The following is a 7229-nucleotide window of genomic DNA, read 5'->3' as shown; positions in this document are numbered from 1 at the left end:
TTTGGGAAATGTTAGACGAACATGTCAATTTTGATGTAATGGTAGATTGTCTTTTTAAGAATAAATGCAACGTTTGTAAAATGTATCATATAGAGGTCAAATACCTCGCGATGTTATCAACTATTATAATTCGTTTGTAATCGATATGGACGTTGTCCGAATGGATTAGGAACGGATCGTTATAGAAATCAAGTGGCAAACTTGAAGAATTGTTTAGTTTCATATGTTATAATCAATATTTTAATTCATTTTAATTGTCCACTGTTGGTAGTCCTCAGTTGATTAGTCCACAGTTAGCTAGGAACAGTTAGCTAGGATTTTGTTAGCGTGGATTCTTAACAAAATTTCTCATAGTTAATTTGTTTGTTTCTAACAAATTTTATTCCATCAAATGTTTTCTTCATTATGCCACTTGTTGGATTCTGATAGGTCAAAATCCAAATATGAAATTGAACTTGGATGAAAATAGTTGTTCTTTGGTGAACGGATACGTATATGTGTGAATTTGAGCAGTGTTGTTAATGACTGCTGAATCTGAATTGAAGAATGTACAGTGTAACTTATTAATGTGAAATTTAATATTCCTCGGGTATTACCTACCCTTTAAAATATTTTCACCATTAACAGTTTGTACAAAAGAATTTTTAATCACAATCTTTATGAAAATATATATACATATATATATTTTCTTCAGATGTAATCATGGATTTAATGAGTTAATATGATATTAATCTCATTTGCTTTTCGGTTTGAGCTAGAATAAGTAATCTCTAAAACTGTTAGGATCCACATATTCTTCGCAGAATATTAATGAAGTTATGGTTCAATACTTCATTGTTGATTACTGTTGGTACTCCTTGGTATCCATGGTGCGTAGGATGTTAATGTTCGTGGGATAGATTATGATGTTGAGGTGTGGGATGCGGATGTTGCTGTTGGTGGTACTGTTGGTGCCGGTAATGTTGCTGAAGCTGGTACATTTTGCACCATATTTTTCAAGGCTACAACTCGGGTGCGAAGCTCGTTGACTTCTTCTATTATTCCGGGATGATTGTCGGTCGGAACGAGCGGATGAATAAGGTTTAGAATTTTAGATAGAATATAATCATGGCGAGATATTCGGGTAATGAGAGTGAAAATGGTGTTTCGGATTGGTTCGACGGTGAGTGCTTCAGGTTCATCGCTAAGAGGGAAATTTGGTTGATGAAAAGGATCGCCTTCTCCTTGTCTCCAATGATTGAGTAGACTATGAATTCATCAGATGAATTGGGGATGGCTGATTGATTCATTCATTCTGGTGACACTGCTTTCGGAGCTGGAGTGGGACTCCATGTCGGAATCCGAGGGACTTGAACTAGTTGTGAGTTCCATTGCGTACGATTGAATAAATGATTTTTCGATATGAAATGATTTTCGGATATCGGATGATATTCTAATTACATAGAATACCTATACATAGTACAAAAGATCCCGTAGATTACGAAGGGAATTAAGGAAACGTGTCAGATAAAGTCTACAGTAACATATACGCTAATATATGATTTAGCAGATACGCTAAGATATGAATTTTGTCTATACACTATTCATGCAATCAATGCAGTAAGACGCGTTTAGACTTAAGATGATAAGCAGGAATTTTCGACAAGAATTGATAAGCAAAAACTTTTGACATGCGGACCAGGTTGAAGTCCAGACTCATTAATATAACCTAACAACTACTAGGTCGAAGTCCAGACTTCACTAATGCATCCTAACAACTCCTAGTTAGACACACTTATGTCGACCTGGTTCGCTACGACCACCGCTCTGATACCACCTGTGATGCCCCGACCAAATCCATATGGACGAGAACATTACATTTGATTACATCGCGAGGTATTGACCTCTATATGTTACATTTTTACAAACATTGCATTCGTTTTTAAAATGCAATCTTTCATTTCTTCGAAAGTTGACAGGTATGCATACCATTTCATAATATCCAATCTATAAATGACCTAATCTGTCATTTACTTAATAATAATCTCTAATGAACTTCAACGACTCGAATGCAACGTCTTTTGAAATATGTAATGAATGACTCCAAGTAAAATCCTTAAAATGAGCTAATGCACAGCGAAAGATTTCTTTCAAACCTGAGAATAAACATGCTTTAAAGTGTCAACCAAAAGGTTGGTGAGTTCATTGGTTTATCATAAAACAATAAAATTCATCATTTTGATAGACCACAAAATTTAAATGCTGCATGGTACAAATGGACCCGAATCCTATACCCACCTGTAATGTACATGCTATATCTTTTAAATACAGTACATCTTTCTCGTGTACGAAACCATTTTCATAAATCATAGTAACCATACACATATCTTGTGCACAAAAATATCATACACATAACCTGTGTATAAAATCATTCTTTCGATATATAACATTCACATCAACTGGTGGCAATTATCATGTCCACATAATTCAATGGTGGCAATTATCATGTCCACATAATTCAATGGTGGCAATTATCATGTCCACATAATTCAATAATAATCCGCAGAACATCTGTCTGCATAATAATTCATTCGAGGAATGTTTTGCTTGTGTCTATCTAGTCAAACATTTATAAAAGCATTTCATGTATTTGCAATTCAAAATATATTTCAAAAGCATTTAATAAAGCAGTTGTAAAAACAGCGCATGTATTCTCAGTCCCAAAAATGTAAAGAGTAAAAGGGAATCAAATGAACTCACACATATAAAAATTATAAAATAGTTAATAAAGCATTTGCATGTATTCTCAGCCCAAAAATGTAATGAGTAAAAAGGGAGTAAATGAACTCACCTAATGTATTTTGTAGTAAAAATTCACAGAATGACATTGAACAAGTATAGGGTTGGCCTCGGATTCACGAACCTATATCATTTGTATATATATTAACACACATACTTGTAATCGAACAACTTTATATTTATTTTGTTATGTATTAATATCATTATTCATATATATCTTTTATTAATACTTATAATATGTTATAATACTTATTCGATATATAATTCAAATAACGTTATACTATTGTATTAGTTAAAACCAAAATTTATGTAATATTAGTATAATTACGTACTAAATATATTTAGTGTGTAAAATATTTATTTGTTAGAATGATAGTTTTGAAAATATTAATTTACTAATATTAACAATATTGATGATAATATTAATTGTAATAATAATAATAATAATAATAATAATAATAATAATAATAATAATAATATAATTTTATTAACGATAATTTTGTAAAAATGATAATAATAATAATAATAATATTAATGATAAAACTAATATTAATAATGATAAAATAATAATAATGATAATATTAGTAATAAAAATAAATAAATATTGTATGTTAATAAAAATAATAATATTTGTGATAATAATAATGTTAATGATATTAATAATAATAATAACAATACTTTTACTTAATAACAATAATTAATGATAATACTATTAATTATACTAATAATCATATTACTAATAATAGTGATAAAAAATAATAATTAACTTAATAACAACAATAATTAATAATAATAATAACAATAAAAATAATATTACTAAAAACTACCTTTAAAAGCTTTTTCCTTAAAAAGAATGCCTTAGACGAGGTTAGAGCCCGAGACCTCTCGCTTGACCATAAACACTCTATACCACTTCTCCAATCCAGTTTTTCTGATTTATGCCCATAACTAAACTATATAACTCGGTTCATATAAACAACAAATCTATAGCCCAACTATGTCACGGCCCAACTGCTCACTCTTGGCCCAACCAACACGGAATAGAAGCCCAATGTAAACAGCCTGTTACAAGCCCAAACATTTAAAAAGAAAAGCCCAGCTCGATGATACGGATGAGTTTGGGGTGCGTTCGATTGTTGACTTAAACAGAAAAAAAATAACAAAGCAGAAAGCAGCAGTCTTCGTATCACCATTAATATCATAACATCATCATCAATGAACATCATCGTCATCGTTCCACCATAGAACATGAAACGAGTATTACCCAAAACAAACATCACCATTTGTTCGTGTAACATCATAATCATCACCTCCTAATCACCATTTCATTTTGTTTCTAAACCATCAATATCTTTTCCAACTCATCAACTCTAAGGTACCTAATCCAATATCATTATTAATATTACGGATAGTGATATCCCACTATGATTTAATTGGCTTTATGTATTGATCCACCTAGTTGGTTTAATCAATAATTTGAAAAAGGGTTTTGATTCCTTTTTCTTTTCCCCAACCGACAAGTTAAAAGCAAATGTCCACTTGTATCCTTTCACTTTTAAAATAATAGAATAGAAGTATAAGTCGACCAGTTTTTGCAAGTGGGTTTCAATTCTAAACTTCTTTCTTTGTTTATTATCCACTTTCATATTCTCATCATCGTTTGTATTATAACAGAAAATGGATGTGTTTTGGGAATTGACAGGAACGAAATAAGTGCATCATGTTTACAATGGTGGTGGTCGTTCGATATTTAAACAGAAAAACAGAAAGATATGTAGCAACGGTTATAAACAGGAATTAGGAGTGGGAGAGAGATGATGAGAGAGAGGTTAGAGGACGAGAAGGGTGATGATGGTTTGATTCGAGCACCAATTGAAATTCGTAGAAGTGATGATTGTATGGGTTGTTCGAAAAATGGAAACAGGAGTATTAGTAGCAGTAGCAACAAATGTAGTAATTAGTTTTGGTAGGTTGGGGTGATAGTTACTAGGAAAATAGGGATAGAAATATAGTAGCAGTTCGTAGCAACAACATTTGTATAGCAGATTATTAGTTCGAGTGTGTTTGGTTTTGTGATTGTCGAATAGAAGTAGGAACCTATTTGTTGCGGTAGCAGGCTATATGGGTTCGATGATTTGGTGATTTCATGGTGGTTGTCGTTGGTTAGGCTAGGGTGATAACCGGTGGTTTTAGTATGAAACAGGAAATATAAAAGGGGTGTCGTGAGGTGGGGTGATTATGGTTTTGAGATGGGTTTAAGATGGGTGTGTGGTGGTTCTCCGGCGATGATCATTAAACAACAAATCGCAAGGGTGGTGATAGTTATGATTACATGTAATGTATTCTCATGTGTGTGTGTGTGTGTGTATATATATATATATATAACAATTCATATATGAATGAAGGAATTAGTCAAAAAGGGACACAATATCAAGTTCCGAATTTCTTTGTAACTTTGTATACTTCATATTCGAAAGATCATTGAAAGTGACCGGATGGATTCCATAAGTTATAACTTTAAACTGTTCCAGAAATTTAAGTTATAGAAATGAGATGCCAACTTGTAAAAGTTAAAATATATAATAATAATTATAATTCTTAAGTGGATAGAATTGGATCGACAAACTTCAATCAAGGAGAAAAAGAGAATCCAGAAAATAATTAAATAAAGCCTTAAATTGAATTCGTACAATTAATTTGATGTGGATAGCTAACCAAAATCAGACAAGAACAAATATGTAAACATAAATGAGAGGAACGTGAAACTGAATCTGATTTCCAAATCTAAATGTACGATTTATATATACATGATATTAATGAATAATGAATTAATGATTAATAATTATAAATATATTAGTTATAATCAAAAATACTAATAATAATAAATACAGAAATAATAACAATATAAATGATAAAAATAATTAATAATATCAATAAAAATAATACTAATACTTATAATGATAATTTAATAATAATAATAGAACTATTAATGATACTAATGATAATATTGAAAATGTTATAAAGATACTAATAATAATAATAGTGTTAATAATAATAACATCAAAATAATACTTAATGATTATAAGTATTATGATAAGTGTAATAATAATAAATCGTAATAATAATAATTTTAGTGAAATTTTTAATAATAAAATTATTAATGATATTTATAATAATAATACTAGTTATTGGTAATAGTATTAGTAATAATAATATTTATATGTATATATATACACACATATCTAGTTACCATTAATTGTTCGTGAATCGTCGAGCATAGTCAAAAGGTAATTGATTACATGAATATAGATTTCAAAACTTTTCGAGACTCAACATTACAGATTTTGCTTATCGTGTCGGAAACATATAAAGATTAAAGTTTAAATTTGATCGGAAATTTCCGGGTCATCACAGGTTAAACTTATAACTCACCAACATTTTTGTTGACGTTTTAAGCATGTTTATACTCAGGTGATTATTAAGAGCTTCCGCTGTTGCATACTAAAATAAGGACAAGATTTGGAGTTCATGCTTGTATGATATTATGTAAAAACTGCATTCAAGAAACTTATTTTTGATGTAATATATTCTTATTGTAAACCATTATGTAATCGTCGTATGTAAACGGTATATTTTAGATTATCATTATTTGATAATCTACGTAATGCTTTTTAAACCTTTATAGATAAAATAAAGGTTATGGTTGTTTTAAAAATGAATGCAGTCTTTGAAAAACGTCTCATATAGAGGTCAAAACCTCGCGACTAAATCAATTAATATGGAACGTTTATAATCAACATGAACGGGAGATTTCAGAAGTATATAAAAATGATGGGAATGAGAGAAATAATATGAAATTTGTGTGTGTAAAATGAAGTAAATGGGTTGTGTTTAAATACAGTAAAAAAAGAAAGGAAAAAAAAAATGGCATATAGCCGTTTGATGTAGTAGTTAGGCTGTTTTTAATTTTGCAACGGTCACAAAATTGTCCAAAACTCGTCCACAAATCTGCTCAAAATGGACGAAAATGAAGACGTGTGAGCTGGGCGGGCCCTGGAAGGCCTCCGTGCCATCGGCGCCCAGGCTGGGCGGCTCACCTGGACGCACCATTGGTACCGCTCTTATTACAATACTTGAATGCGCAAGAACCAAACCTCTGAAATTTAATGGTAATAAAGTCGCAAAGAAATAAATATACGCACTGATAAAACATACTCCGTATTTGACTAATGCATATAATGGTTTGTACATGGTCTTGATGAAGTTATATTTTACTTTCAAAGAAAATAATCAGGAAGATGAATGTTTGGTAGTAGTAATAAAGGCATCATGTAAACTGGACACATCATGTCTTCCCACCGCCTCGCCAAGGGGTTCTGTTTTAATAATAGTTCAGTTGTCAAAGAAAAGAAAAAAAACTAGCACTTTATCATATTGGACGATGATGAGGG

The sequence above is a fragment of the Rutidosis leptorrhynchoides genome, chromosome 8, assembly GCF_046630445.1.
Source record: "Rutidosis leptorrhynchoides isolate AG116_Rl617_1_P2 chromosome 8, CSIRO_AGI_Rlap_v1, whole genome shotgun sequence".
In the NCBI taxonomy this organism is placed as follows: Eukaryota; Viridiplantae; Streptophyta; class Magnoliopsida; order Asterales; family Asteraceae; genus Rutidosis; species Rutidosis leptorrhynchoides.
The sequence above is the reverse complement of the archived record's forward strand: the minus strand, read 5'-3'. Positions refer to the sequence as shown.